General features: G+C 33.5%; 1 pseudogene; it reads right to left on the reverse strand.

Annotated features, from left to right (window-relative positions):
* Positions 1-9,285: 9,285 nt before the first annotated feature.
* LOC149551786 (uncharacterized) lies at positions 9,286-11,929 on the reverse strand (annotated as a pseudogene).
* Positions 11,930-15,432: the final 3,503 nt, after the last annotated feature.

Raw genomic sequence — 15,432 nt, forward strand, 5'->3', positions numbered from 1 at the left:
GATAGGAGAAGCATTTGAAGTTTATGTTGTGAATCCACTAAATAGGGTCAAGATTTGATTTGGGAATGTTGGTCAGATGATCTGAGAGAAAGAATGGATAGACAGATGGAGAGAGAGATAATACAAGTGGTAGAAAGAGCCATGCCATTTGCAGGACGCCACCATCCTTTTGGTAGATCAAAAGAAAACATGGTAAGGACTATAATACACATTGTCCTCAAGAATATTATCTAGGAGTCTTTCTATCACTTGTATTATCTCTCTCTCCATCTGTCTCTCAACTCTTTCTCTCAAATCATTAGACCATCATTATCAAATCAAATCTATTAAATCAACAAAAATAAGTTTGACCCTATTTAGTGAATTCACAGTTTCTTTTGCATTCAAGATCGGGATTAATGCATACGCAGTAGCCTGACACCAATCACCCATTACATGTCAACTATTAAAGCTTGTCAAACAGTTGCTGAGTTGTACTTCATAAGAGTTAGGTGCTCCTGCACCATAGACGGAGATGCTGATGAAAGGTATGATGTTACTGACTTCCCTCTTAGTGCCCTAGTCCACCAACTCATACATGAAACCATGGGACAAAAAAGAAAAAATGTTGGATTTAAAAGCTTTTTCGATCAGTTATTAGGAGTATGAACGAGGTCTGCATGTCAGATTCGAATGAAGCCCTAAGATTCATTCAAAGCCCCCACACCAATATCAGCATGGAGGCTTCGAGTGAAGCCCCTTGGGACCTTCATTCAAAGATTTGGCTTCATTTGAAGCCCCTAAAATTTAGCTTCCCCACTTTCCATGATAGAAGCCAGTTGTTTTACAAGAGTCAAAAACAATTTGTCCTCCATTGTAGAAGCCACTTGTAATACGCAGTTGTTTCATGCAAATCAGAGTCCACAGAATTTACCATCAATCTCTTTCAATAGCTTAGTCCATCTTATCCACTGCACAATAATTCAAAGGAATGTGCCAAGGCATTCCAAATCTTTGCCAATGTATAGACATGTGTCTTAAAATGGACCCACACATAAGATAAGATTCAATGTATATCTGCACGAAATGAAGCTGAATTATGAAACCATTTAGCTTTCATTTATTTCAGTATGGCCCACTTAATTTGCTATATAAATGTCAAAATGCAAGAGATATTGAATTGAGTATAATAAAGTAGAGAGGAACAACCAATGTCTTTGGTAAATGCAGTGAAATTGAAGTGTGTAGCATTTGTTGCACTGCCATTATTACCAACACAAGTATCTCAGTGTGAAAGGAAGAGAAGGAAATCAAGAGGTCAGGTGAGGTATGCATTCAATGTGAGTTCAAGTAAAAGTGTGGAAGTGGAAAGAGAGGAGAGGATTGAGATTGTGGAAGAGATTCTATCTAGAGAGTGGCCTGAAAGTCTTTCTATACTCAATTTTGAGGATTTGTTAGTTTACTATGAACCAGTTGTCTTCAAAGCTCAGGTAGATTTTGTTATAAATGTTTTTGTTATTATTTATTAAGTTTCAATAGATTCAAATCTAAGATTTCCAAGATGAAAATTTACAATTTAATTTGATTGTCTCAAATTGCTTTTATCAATTTTTGAAATCACACCCATCATCAAAATTATATAGATCTCAAAAAGTAGAAAAAAATTATGAACTATAATTAATTTTCATGATTCTTAATTCAGATATATAAATCAGAATTGAGGTGTCTGTAAGTGTAAGGAAGCCAAAACTTATGGACAGGAGATTTTTCTATTGAATGTTTATGGCAGAAATGATCAAAGGCCTTGTATTTGACAGTCACAGGTTTTTGACAATTTGTATAAAGTTTTCCCTTTTATCTAATACAAGCTTATGAATTTTGAATCTATTTTAGTAAAAAGAACAGCAATACAGGCATCCACTTTGGCTTCCAATAGAATCCTAGGTGGATCCATTTACCACTCAAATTTATGTTTGCTCACTCCTTAGCTTTTTCCTTGGAGTTGAGATAAATTTTAAAGAAAATATTAATAGATTATATAAATAAATCTTTTAAATTCACATATGTGCTAGTTTTAACATCTGAAAAATTTAGTTAATTTTTTTACATTTACACTAGCCTATATCTTTTTCATAAGAAATATTTTGGTATTAATTTTTTTTTGTAAAGATTTAATTTTTTCTTATAATATATTACTATAATAAAAATATATTAAAGTAAATATTAATTGACATTGTGGTGATCTATTTAGAGCTGGGTCAAAATAGATAGGTGAGGCTGTCATCAAAGTTCAAATTTTCACTGGTCCATTGTACTTATAGATTTGTGTCTATGTTGGGTGGCTATACTGAGGAACTTGAATGACTGAAGTGTTTGGCAGTCTTAAATTGAAAAAACAAATGAGTAGTCTAAAGTCTTAAAATTAAAAATAAACACAATTGAATTTATAAAATTGGCATTGAAAAATGTTACCATAGTGACCTTACTTTCTATTAAGAATTTTGTTTTGTCCTGATTGGCATGCAGTTACAAATTCTGAATAGGTGATGGAATTAAAGATTTCTCTAGATAAAATGACAAGAATTAGATGGCAAGTTTCAAGGATTAATACAGGCTACCCACGTTGCAGCCCTATATGATTGCTTTCACAACCTACCATCTTCGTGCATTTTTTCTATATGTATGCTAATTTGATTTAAGGAACTATCAGGCTATGTAATTGTATGATTTGATCATGAGAAAAACTTTGTGGAATAATGAAATATGATACAAGAAACAAGGAATATGCACTATGTTTCAACGAATTTTTAAAAATGTCAAGGTTGATTTTGCAAGATGAGCATCATAGAACTTTACAAAATTATGAAGACAAGGCAGATTTTGTATTGTTGAACAAGAAAGCATATTTCTAACTGAAGTATTGACATAAAAAGTTTAGTAACTGTCCTAGAAAGTAATCTTGACAAAAGAGAGCATATTCTTAAAGTAGTGACTTGGTAGAAATTCATTAAAAGTGTCCATTTAAAAACACAATACAGCCAGAATATGTCAGTATATGGCAGAGAGTTTTACATGGCATTCCTGGGATAAATGGAATAGTAGTCAAGCCCTATTCAAGAATGAAAAAGCTTGTTATTTTCCAAGGAGAGGACTTCTATCAAGATGAATCATTAAATGTGGAGTACACTTTGTAACAGACACAAAAGATTGCATGAAAGTTGTGAAAGGGGTGCAGAAGATGCTCACTTTTTCCTTGCAGAGTAACAAGTAGTTGGTGTTGCTATTTCTATTAGTGTGAATTATGCAAAGTAGCCAATTGCATTTGATAAGAAACTCAGTGTCAATTCAGACGACATCCATTTCAAAGGAAGAAGACCTGATAAAGATAAGGCTCTTCAAGCCATAAGGAGATCAAAAGTGTTCAAAATTCTAGAACCCTACACAATTGAGAGAAGACAGAGTGTGTAGAGTTTCCCCTAATAGTTGAGATCATGAACATAATCCAAATAGGCAGTTCGTGGAAAGTCACATAGTATGAGTGAAGAATCTAATGAGATGATACATTGCATATCATAAAAAGGATGCCCCAAAAAAGAGTTACAAACTACAATCCTTATCCCTAATTATGTAATCTGATCTATGCCGAAAGCTAATCATCTCACTAAACATCTCTTTGACTCCCTAAAATCTCTACCCTTAGTTTCACCATTTTAGGATTTATGTATTCACCCATGTTTTATACAATTTTTTACATTTTTCTGTGCAATTTTCCAATCATTCCCTCAATAGACATACCCGTAGTATATGGTAATAAGTTGAAAGATTGACCACATGATGACCGTTTTGACTGTGATGTTAAATGATGTCTTGCATGGGCTATATAATTGAGATATTGAATAAGTTTCAGGAAGGTCCATTTTTATTATGGTGTGTGATGTGGTCTTGTTGAATAAAAGATTTGGAAAAAGATGTGCGGTGTAAATGGCATTCAACTATGAGTCTTGTGGCCTGCCACCCAACTCATTTGTTCTCCAATACTATGAGAAGCAATCTCTTCAAAGATTTATGTAATGTTGTTTGGCTTCCTATAAATGCCTATGCAACCATCTAATTCAAGTAAAATATCAAAAATTTAGAGATAAAAGTTGTTTCTTTGAAAAGCCGCTGTTCTGAATGACCCACTGACCGTTTTTATCACTATCTGATATAAATGGTTAGTGATAAAAATGGTACTGTGATCGATTGGAGTTCCTTCACAAATGAGAATAAGTGGAATGTTATGCCTATACAAATCAAAACATTGAGCCAACTTTAATTTTATACAATAACCAATTAATATGAATGCAAACTATCATAAACCCATCAAATGATGTCAAAGCATAATGCAGTAGACTGTTTGAAAGCAATTTCAAATGGAAATAGAAATGAAATGCACCCAACAGATATTCCTAATCAGAAATTAGGAATCCATTAACCGCTGCTCCAAACCACAAACATGGTAATATAAATAGAAAAGCAAACTAAATGACAACACTCATTAGCCTTTTAGTTATTGAAATACAGGAAATAGTAAGATTGTAGACCCACCAAAACTCATTTCATTCAGCTAAATTCAATAATAATAAATATAATGACTTTTGTCCTTGAGTAAGTAGCATGGTAAAATGAATAGTATAAAAAAATGCACCTGATATAATATATAAGTATATGTGCAATTGAATTTAACCATTTTACGATCATGTGACAGTACCCAATACATTATTTTAAAGGCACATTGTAATGGTTTTCATAAATTAGTTAAAGATCCAACTTTCTCCTAAAACATATTAGTTCCTACCGTAGGCAGGATACTAATGGAATCACATGGAACTCCTCAAAATTTCAAACGTGCCCTCAAAATTTCTACAATCAAACACGCCAGATCAGACGTGCCCTCGCGCCAATGTTGATGGAGATCCTCGCACCAAAGCCAGATGAAAATGATTTGTAGCAGAGCCAATGTTGATGGAGACCCTTGCTTGCGCCAAAGCGAAATGAACCTCGCACAAAAGCCAAATGAAATGTTTTGCCCTTCTTCTTTTTTTATGCTTCCCTGTGTGTCACAATTCCGACAAAACTAATTGGTCGTAATTGCGACCAACATGGGCTAGTTATTAAAAAAAACAAAAAATTACCCATTTAAAAAACTTGGTCGCAATTTTTGGTTGCAAAATGACCTCAAATGCTTAAGTGTCTATATGGATGATCACCGAATAAATCGACAAATTTTGACATACACCTTAAGAATTGTAGGTGTACAAAGTTAGCCTAAATAGCTACTAGATTGTTTCCCTAATAAACAATTGGGGTTTCACAATTTAAGTTGTGGCACAGGTTATCCAGCCGTCATGGATTTTGCAGCCATGAGGGACTTTCCCAGCCAACTTCTTGCGGGTATCCCGTGATAGAAGGGGAAAGGAACCTAGAACAATTAAATTCATGATTCACACAACTCTTTGGCCAAATCCATGATTCACATGACACAAATCTGACTTTTTGAAAGCCCACAAAAATTATCAGTAAGAGATGAATGAAAGCAATGATCTGTAATAGGCCCAAAGAATGCGAAACTGAAAATGCACACACACATGTAAAACAAATTTATTAATATAGCAAGAGAATATATACAACCTAAAAATTGTTTGGGTAGTTGAGAAAACTATATTTATTGTTACATAATCAAACAACCAAAAAACTACTTCTTAAACTAAAGATATCCCGAATGATTAGTTAGCATTCCCCCTTAATCTGAAGGGATATTTGTCATGCCAAGTAGCATTCGAAATTGTTCAAATTTAACATGTCCTAGTGCTTTAGTAAAAATATCATCAATTTGTTCTTCAGTGGAACAATTTTTCAACTGTATAGTTTTTGCTTCAACATGATATTGAATCAAGTGATATTTGGTGTTGATATGCTTGGTTCAATCGTGAAATTTAGGATTCTTCACCATTTGTATTATAAAATTATTATCAACAAATAAAGTTGTTGAAGTTTTCTATTTCTCCTGCAAGTCATCAAGAATTTTCCTTAGCCACACAATTTCTTTTGTAGCTTGAGCTACTGCTACATATTCTGCTTTAGTTGTAGAGTCAGCAAGAATTGTTTGTTTCTTTGATCTCCAAGTAATAGCAGCTGATCCTAGGGTCATCAAATAACCAGAAGTAGACAACCCATTCTCTTTGTCACCATCAAAATCTAAGTCAGAATAGCTAGTAAGATGGAAGTCCGAAACTCTTGAATATTTTATGCCAAGAGTTTGAGTTCCTTTTAAATATTTTAAAACTCATTGTGCTACAATCCAATGCCCCTCAGATGGTTTATGCATAAATTTGGACAAAATTTATACTACAAAGATAAAGTTAGGGTAAGTAGTGGTGAGATAAATCAAACTTCCAACAAGCTAGCATTACTTGGTTGGATCTTCAAAAGTATTTCCTTCATTGGATGAAATCTTCATATTTTGCTCTATTGGAGTGGAAACAGAATTACAATCTTTCATGCCAAATCTATATAATAACTCTCCAATATATTTTTTTTGAGAAATAAAAATGAACTTAGGATTTTGAATGACTTCAATACCTAGGTAATAATGAAGTAATCTCAAGTCAGTCATATCAAAACATTTTTTCAACTCTCTCTTAATGGATTCTATATAATCATTATTATTGCCTGTGATGAGAAGATCATCAACATATACAACTAGATACACAATTGATCTACCAATTTTCTTGACAAAGACAGTTGCATCATCTAGACTAAAATGCTTGTAGTCTAATTTGAGGAGGTGCTCAGTTAATTTTTCATACCAAGCATGTGGTGCTTGCTTCAAACCATACAAAGATTTTACCAACCTCTGAGGAATTTTCTTGGTCCGCATTGATCTAGGGATTGATTGCTGTGATGATTTATCAACCTCTAGAGCCTTTGAATTAGATTCTTCACAAGCTGGTTCACATTCTTGTGCAATAGGTTCCCCACAAATGATTTCTAATTTTTTGGAATTGTTGTCTTCTCTTTCAACAAGTTCTTCACAAACTATTTCAGATTTTGGAATTGTTTTAGAGCTATTGTCTTCTCTTTCAATAGGTTCTTCATTCTTTATAACTTCCAAAGATTGACCTAGAAAGGGAATCCCCCCTTCAAGAGTTGGAAGTTCATTATCCCATTCATGATAGAATTTTTTTGATTGAAATCTATCAAGATGAGAAAGTTGTTTGTCAATACTATGTGCATCTTTGTCAAATTCAAGAAATATAACATCTCTAGAAATAATGAATTTTTTATTCTCCTCATCATATAGACGGTAAGATTTGGAAGTAGTAGAATATCTCGAAAAATTGCACTTTCTACTCCTAGCTTCCAATTTATTTCTCAACTGAGCAGGAATTAAAGCATAACATGTGCAACCAAAAACCCTAAAATGCTTGACTTTTGGAAGATGGCCATGCCACATTTCATAGGGGATTTTACTTTGTAGTGCAGCAGAAGGACTTATGTTCTTTATGTAGACAGCACAGAGAATTGCTTCTCCCCAAAACATTAATTTAACATTTTTTAAAAATATCATAGATCTTACCATATTCAAGAGTGTTCGATTCATATGTTCTGCTACACCATTCTGTTGTGGGTTATAAGGAACATTTTTCTTATGCTTAATACCATTTTCCTACAATTATTTTTCAAAATCTTTAGAAGTGTACTCACCACCATTATCACTTCTTAGGGTTCCAATATTGAGTTGAGTCTCATTTTTAATCCACAAATAGAAATTTTTGAAGGTATCAAAAGCTTGAGATTTCTCTTTTAATAAATAAACCCAACACATCCTGGTATAGCCATCAATAAAAGTCATTGTATATTTATTTCCATTTGCTGATGGAAAAGGCATAGGCCCACACAAATCTATATGAATGAGACCCAGCTTTCTAGAAGCTCTAAACATAGAATCATGAAAAGGTTGTTTATTGTGTTTTCCTAAAATACAAGCATCACATTGAGAAATTTGTTTTGGGATAGTGGGGAGTCCTTGAATTCCATTTTGTTTCATAATTCTGAGACTATCATAGTTAATGTGACCAAATCTTGCATGCCATAACAATCTAGAAGAAATATTACCACCGTGCTGTGAGAAATTTACATAATTCTGAGAACTTGATGAAGTACCTTTCAAATATAAAAGTTTGTCATCTTCAACTCCAATCATTACAATCACATGATCATCATCTCTTCTAATCTCAATAATACCATCAAACATATGTATTGAATGACCTTGCTGTCTAATATGCATAAGTGATATTAAATTTCTCTTCAATTATGGAAGATAAAGAACATTAGAAAGTATGTAATCAGCAAGACTTGGTAATTTAAATCTAATAGACCCAATGCCTGAAGGTTTTAACTCAGATTTATTAGCAAAATATACTACTCCATCCACTTGATCATTGAATGTCTCAAAAAAATCTCTTCTAAAAGTCATATGACATGTGGCTCCAGTATCTAAAAACCAAGTATCATTCAAACTAGAATTTGAAGTACTAAAAACTTCTTCAATCCCAACATTGCAATGTGCTATAACATAATGTGCAGATTCAGGAGGTTTACCTCTTTCTGGTGGCTTCTCCTTCTTGTCACAAATCTTCTCCCATGGAGTTCTACAAAGATTGGCACTATGACCCATTTTTTCACATCTATAGCATTGTATAGATTGCCTCTCTTTTTGTTGATAATCCCTATGCTGATGTTGTGGCTAAGAATATTGTCTATCACCTTGATAATTTTTATTCCCCCTACCTCTAGATTGTCTTCTTCGACAACCTCTGTTGCTACTATCATGTCTAGAAGGCCCAAAGAATGTGAAACTAAAAATGCACACACGCACGCACAGAAAATTTGTTAAAATAACAAGAGAATATATACAACCTAAAAACTGTTCGGGTAGTTGAGAAAACTATATTAATCGTTACATAATCAAACTGTCAGAAAACTACTTCTTAAACTAACGATATCCCGAATGATTAGTTAGCACGATCAAATTAACCTGAATGGCTTTGCTTCCAAATGAAGAGACAATGAGAACCAAGGAACAAAGAGGAAAAATAAAAATAGAGACCCCAGTGAATAAAATGGTGACTTATTCACACCAGAAGGGTTATTGCTAGCCCCGGGCTGTTGGTATCATTTCCAGAAGAATGATTTCAAGCAAGTCATGCAATAATACATTGCCAAAAGGTGACATAGATTCACCGTTCAGACATGGTTGAGCTCTTGACAGCATAAATGGTTATTTTGATTATTTATTGTTTTTTACCCAAATACATTAAAGCTAGTTATTGACAATACAATACATCGTTAATAAACAGGCTGAAGACTCAAGACTAGAACAATTGCAGAATGGTATTGCATGATCTTGTTGGTGTAAGAACCTTTCATATTCTCTTATTACAGATGGAAGGAAATAGCTACTTCAAAATCTTATCAACCCACATGAAGTACTTCTTCCTCTACCCGTTTCTTGTAGCAAGCACTAATATGACACAGGAAAAGCCTGCTAGATGTGATAATCCTAGTCCAATCCAATACCATGATATTTTATTTGTGTAATCTTCATTTCCATCGTGAATATCATTTACAGAAGGATGGTGGAGAGCAAATTTCGGCCATGAGCATTTTTTTGGGATTGGACATCCTTCCATACATGGATTTCTTAATATGATGTGTTTTCAAACATGATCATTTGTCCTCCTTGTGGGATGCTACCTGAGAGGTTTTTGTTGGAAAAATTTAAGGATGCCAATGAAGTGAGAGATTGAAATTGTGCAAGAATTCTTCCAGAAAATCTGTTTGTAGAAATATCCAGGCACTCTAGTTGACTCAATGCTCCCAAACTAGGTGGAATAATTCCACTGAGGTTGTTCATTGACAGATTAAGAAACCTTAATCCCTGTAGCTTTCCAATATCTGAAGGCACGTGTCCATTCAATTGATTGGTAGAGAGATCTATGCGCGTCAGTGTGGAAAGAATATATGAGTAGTGCTGCTCTATGCCTTTCACCGTCATGTTCACTTCATCATGAGAGGGAACTTCAAATACCAATTTACTAAAAGGGCCAGGCTCAGAACATGCCCTAATGCTGGTGTTTCTTTCATGTACAAGATAAAGGTTCAACCAGGAAAATAACATATGACCGTCTTCTCTTGCTACACTCATTGCATGAAGAGATGCAATGTTGTCTGGAATAGAACCTGATATGTTGTTAGATGAAAGGTCTAAGATCTGGAGCTACTTCAATTGGAAAATGTCTAAAGGAATGTCGCCACTGAAATGATTACTATTCATTATCAAGACTTGAAGCAATGATAGATTTCCAACTGACCATGGAATATCATCGGTCAATTTGTTGTGCCCCAAATCTAATAGTTTTAAGGACTTACAATTGGTTAATAAGGGAGGAAAAGCTCCACTGAGCTTGTTATTTCTCAGACTCAGGGAGGAAGTGCAGAGCCAATGGGGTATGCCTCCCTCAAAACTATTATCTCCTAGATTTAGGACTTGAATTACCTTATAGCTGGCAAAGCATGGAGGAATGTTTCCATTCATACTGTTGTTTGCCAGATCTAACTTTACAAGGTGAATTAAATTGCACAGGCCGGCAGGAATATTTCCAGTTAGACAATTGTCATTAGCAAGCAAGAGTTATAGATACTGAGGCCACACAGATGGAAAGTGTCTAGTCAATGCATTTCGGGACACATCTAATTCTATCATTATAGGGACTAATCTTTTGGGGATAGTTAGGCTTCCATGCAAATGATTTCCTAAAAGGTTTAACCTATACAACTCAGCATTGTTCTTCCATAACCAGGATGGGATTTCACCAGTGATATTGCTCTCAACCAATGCCAATCTCTTTAATGAGTATTGAGTTACTAACCACTGAGGAATTTGACTACCAAATCTACACGAGGTTACAGCTAAGCCTTCTAATTGGAACTGGGGAATCCAAGCTGTACTAATATTGAGTACACAGTACGATAGAAACATGCATTTTAATTCTAAAAGGTTATAAAACAGCGTATCTGAAATGGTAATGTGGGAGAGCCAGAGAATCTTTATAGAGTAAGGTATTGCCAGTTGCGAAGAAGCAATTTTCTCGTGGAATGAAAATTGACGTGCTTACAGCTGCATAAGAGAGGAAAGACCAGTAAGCTGAATCCTCTCGTGGAATTGGTTGAAGGAAATATCCAGAGCCTTAAGCGAAGAGAGATTTTGTAAACATGGTGGCAATACTCCATTCAGTTGGTTTAAACTTAAATCTAGAAAGATTAGATTGGTTAATTGACAAAACGTAGCGGGGACTATCCCTCTCAAACTATTGTTGTTTAGCTGCAGATATTGACAATGAGAGAGCTTTCCCAAACAGAAAGGAACAATATCAGTTAAGCCAATGCTCCCCAAGTAGAGGTATTTGAGGAAAGGAAGGTTGCACAGACTATCAGATATGTATCCACTCTGCACGCCGTGCTCTGCATGGTTACTGTAAGCAGTGAAATCCACCCGTCCTACATGACTTAAGTTATTGCATGATACGCCATCCCACTTGGAGCAACAATCACTTCCATTAACCCATGATTTCAGAATTCCATCAGAGACATTCATGGCTGCTTTGAAGGAAAGTTGAGCTTGGGCCTCTTGGGGATGACAACTCAATCGACCCACACAAGGATTTGTGAAAAGAATTATAAAAAGTGCAATCATCAAGGTAAATTTGATCGGATGAACAGCCATTGATTGAGAGAAGATACAGATAACAAAGAATCAATGTTTTATAGATATTTTCATAGGAAAACCTCACTGTGAGTTATGGTTATTGCATTCACTGCTTAATTGCATAAATACAACTAGAAGGGTCACGGCTGCATTCATTAAAATAACAAGTGTCCTTAAAAAACATAGTCGATGCACATGCATTGACAGAAAAGTACTTAATATATATTTGTTTCTGGATTTGATTGTGTAGAGATTTTTTACCATCAAAGTACTTGTAAATATAGTCGATGCCCATGCCTTGACTGAATTTGCATTGACAGAAAAACACTTGCAAATAGTCGATAATGCATAGGACTTTGTTTGATAGTGACATACATGACCGTGAAAATAGAAAAGAATACTATCGACTATTTACTCACTTTTATCTCCATTTGTTAAATTTGGCAGCGCTCTTTTTGCATGTAATTTCTTATAATAGATGCCTAGTGAAGATAAAAGATTTTTTTGAAAGAGAAGACTCTTTAATGGGGCTATTTTATTTATGTAGATTTACAACAAAAGAGATTTCGAGAAATCACATCAGACTGACTAGGAGTTTTATGTGGGTCTTTTAGACTTATGGTCTTATGGATGTCATTAAAAATATTTCATTCATTTAAAAGCAGTGTAGAAATTTGAGTACCAGGTGAGGTCGTGGACTTTTTTTTTGAGGGGCCGCTTTCTCCACCTACTATGGACTTTTTGGCTTCATTTTCTTTCATTGTTTTCATCCTCTTTTCAATATAGAATTTGTTTGAAATGGAAGAGAATTAGGCAGAGGTCCCATGGAGGGGGTTTGGGCTCTATTTTTTGAGAATTGGAGGTCCCATGCATTTTTTTGGTTGGGGCTAAAGCTTTAATTAGAATATTTTCCTATTATATAGGAGCCCCTACTTTTTAGCTTTTTCATTTTGAGTGGATGAAAAAGGGGTGTGGCTGGAATTAGCTCCACCAATTTAGGAGAAAATTTTGCCACTTGTCAATAATCTATTTTCATTTTCCCACCAAAAACCAATTCATTCCACCAAAATTATGAAGAAATAAAATTTTCATATTTAATATTTCCTTGTTTGTGGGCGCTAATTGTTTAAAGCGGATTCATATTAAAAATTCATGAGACCGCTTCCGTTTAAAAGTTCCTAAAAAAATTCAGCGGCACCCACTCTATTTTTAAGCAAGCGGGTGCCCATGGGACCTTACCCTTAGAAATGGGAAAGTTAGAGATCAAAAAAATAAGTAATAAAATGTCAAAAACAATGGGTCACAATTTAAATGCATGAGTGTTATTAATTACTTTCTATTTAATCAATTTAATATATAAACAAGTGTCACATAATGACTTGTATTTGCCCTTGAGAAATAATTTTAGATTATATTATATCTAAATAAAAATTTAATAATAAAATTCATTTATATTATAATAAAAATAATAAATATTTTAGAGTATGTAATTATAATATATTATGATATTGTGAAAACTATAAAAATATAATTGTTAGTAGATTTATTTATTGAATATAATTATATATGTATAGTTTTTCTTTTTTTCTTTTTATTATATGTCGAGAGTTCAAAGATCTAATATAACAAAATAAGGGGGAGGTTGAGCCTCAACCCACCAAATTCAAAAAAAAAAAAAAGAAAGCAAGCTAAAGAATTACAAGAGATTAACTAAGTACATATAAAAGATCAAAGTTTGAAAAAGAACAACATGAAAGAAAACATATTATATTAATAATTCATATATATAATAATTAACATGTAGTGTCTGCCCCTAGGTCACATTTTTGTCAAACTCTCTTAGGGCTAGTTTTATGTTGATAGTTAGTAGCATTGTTTTGAGATTATCAGATATTGTTTTAGTTTCAGTTTATTATGTGATGAGATTATTTAGACTCTACATTTCATGTATGCACGATGATTATTCAATGATTTCAATTTATTGATGATGATTAGTTAGATGGTTTATTATTACATGTGTTTTCTTATGGATACTTACCCCATACTTGCATGTGTATGGTGTGCGTGTTTGTTCTTATGTATTGCATTTCTGATGTGGTTAAGGAAGGGAGTCATAGTCACCTGCCAGTCGAGATCTACACGATGCACCACTTCCTGCCATTGCCTATTTAGCTTAGCATTAGTATATATTGTGCTTGTACATGCATAGTTTTTATACAGGTTGCAAGTACCAGGTATCGACTTCTCTGAATTGCCAGGATAAGCGTACCCTATTGCATTATTTCAATGGTAAGAGAGAGGAGATAAATTCTCATGTCTAAATCCCAACCCTTTAAGCCATTTGTCCTAATTGAAAATTAGGACAAGTATCTGAGTTGAGTACCTTTCGAATACATCGGATGACGTAATTCGTGATATTAACCTTTGGTTTGATTTTGTATGTGTTTTGCTATAATGGGTTTTCGTATTTTATTTTATGACTCTTTGATGTATTTTCTATTAATTAAGCCTAATTAAAAGATTTAATTAATGGTTTAATTTAACGAAAAATTAATATCATATTTTAATATTTATTTTATTTAATTAATTAAAAAATTAATTAAATGAAATAATTAAATTTGAAGATAAAAGTTATAATTTTAAAGTTGGAAAGTGATAATATTTATTTAAGCTAATAAATATTTTAGCAATTAAGTTTCGAAAATAAATGTAAAAGTGGAAAATATATTAAAATTATTAAAGATTCTAAATTGCATGATGTGTGCATGTGATTAAAATATGAATATATTAAGATAAAATAAGTGGAAGTATTAAAGTTAGTGCATGAGATTTAAAAATAATAAATAAATTTAATTGAAAAGAGTAAAGTAAATATTATATTAATTAATGTGCATTATTTTAATGTTTTCTCACATAGGAGTTTGCAAATTCTCAAGAGTTGTCATGTAGACAACACGGGAGTTTGCACTCTAAGAATGCACAAGTTGTCTACACTTAGGAGTTAGTATATTATTTGAGCACATGGTGTCTACAACCTTATGACTCATCTGCAAGGTTGGAGAAGACTCATGCTTAGTTGTCATGTTTATCTTCTAGTTCTTTCTAGACACATTCTAGATGCATCTTAGAGGCCTTTAAATAGAGGCTCTCTTTGTGTGTTTGGACAAACTTCAAAGCTTACATGCATTTGAGAAGCTCATATGCTTCTACATGCTCATATGCTTCTACAAGCACTTCTAGTCACTTGTGAGTTTTGGTTGGCTTGGATCTTGGAAGAATTGCGAATGTTGGAGAAGGAAGGGATTTTCTATGGACTTCTGAGGCATGGAAAATTAGCATCAGTGTCTAGGTGCACTCCTGATTTTCGTATATTTTATTTGCACTCTTTCTCTTCCTGTCTTCATCGTGTCTGTTATATGTGTCTGAATATTCTCTATGATTGAATCTACAATTTTAAAATTAGAATCTAGATATGTATATTAATTTGTTGAGAAGAAAACAATAAAAAATTCTAGATCCAATTAAGGAGAAAATTAGATCTAAATCAGGTTTGGGTTTGAATTAGAATCGAATTGTTAAATAGATTTGAAAATGGTTTCAAAATTTATAGTCAAACCTATTAGGTGGAATTTTGGGTAAAGTTA

This window comes from Cupressus sempervirens, chromosome 6 (genome assembly GCF_028749045.1).
Source record: "Cupressus sempervirens isolate cs-2001-9-10 chromosome 6, ASM2874904v1, whole genome shotgun sequence".
NCBI classification, from domain to species: Eukaryota; Viridiplantae; Streptophyta; class Pinopsida; order Cupressales; family Cupressaceae; genus Cupressus; species Cupressus sempervirens.